Genomic DNA, 1117 nt, shown 5'->3' on the forward strand with positions numbered 1-1117 from the left:
TTGTGATTTACTCTGGAGCTTCTATTTTAAAAGACACAGAAGTGGAAAGGCCTTCAGTTACAATAAGAAGGCTGGCAAATGTATCTTTCTCCATCCTGCACTCTCTACTACTTTCTCAAATGCCTCCCTAAAAACGGAGCCCAGGTGACCATCAGGTGGCTTCATAGTAAATTGTTTTGGTTTTATAAGCAGAGGAAATAAGAAGTTGCCTTCCCCAGTGATTTTCCATCTGGATTTTTATGCTAGGGACTTATGCCATGCCTTTTAATTAAGCATATCTCCCTGTTCTTCCTAAACATTGTTCTTCCTTTTTTTGGATGGGGGGAGGGGGACAGAGTCTCCCTCTGTTGCCCAGGTGGAGTGCAATGGTGCAGTCTTGGCTCACTGAAATCTCCACCTCCTGGATTCAAGTAATTGCCCTGCTCAGCCTCCCGAGTAGCTGGGATTAGGTGTGCACCACCATGCCCGACTAATTTTTGTATTTTTGGTAGACACAGGGTTTTACCATGTTGGCCGGGCTGGTCTCAAACTCCTGACCTCAAGTGATCCTCCTGCCTCAGCCTCCCAAAGTGCTGGAATTACAGGCGTGAGCCACTGTGCCTGGCCCCACAACATCTTTTCTAATAAAGCAAAGACTCCTGATAGGAAGGCTACATTAGGCCACCACCGTGTCTGTGTGTTCAATGTTATTAGATCCATTTTCCTCGAGTAAATAGGTGGAAAGTCTGAATATGTTGGACACCTTCAGTGGAATTGTGGCATAGGATCCAGTGCAAAAAATATACGTAGTGGAGATCCTTGCCTTCCAAGATTCCGGGCCTCCAGGTATTAGCAGAGTACTTGATTCATTCCAATGTTTCCTGCCCTACTTCATCATATCATGCATAAGATTGCCAGACCCATCAGGTACAGCGCTATCCATTGCCTTAAACATTAGAGTAGGTAAGGAGTAATCTTGGTCTTGGGTGACAAAGAGTAGGAAAGGATCCTTGAAAAAGATCTTGAAGGGAGTAAAAAAGAGATTTTTCAACCAAAAAAAAAAAAAGAAATTTATTTTTTTTTAAATGAAGATATGCCAAAAATAAATAAATAAATAAGTCTAATGCCTAAGTAGAGA

The sequence above is a fragment of the Mandrillus leucophaeus genome, unplaced genomic scaffold (assembly GCF_000951045.1).
Source record: "Mandrillus leucophaeus isolate KB7577 unplaced genomic scaffold, Mleu.le_1.0 Scaffold601, whole genome shotgun sequence".
Lineage (NCBI taxonomy): Eukaryota > Metazoa > Chordata > Mammalia > Primates > Cercopithecidae > Mandrillus > Mandrillus leucophaeus.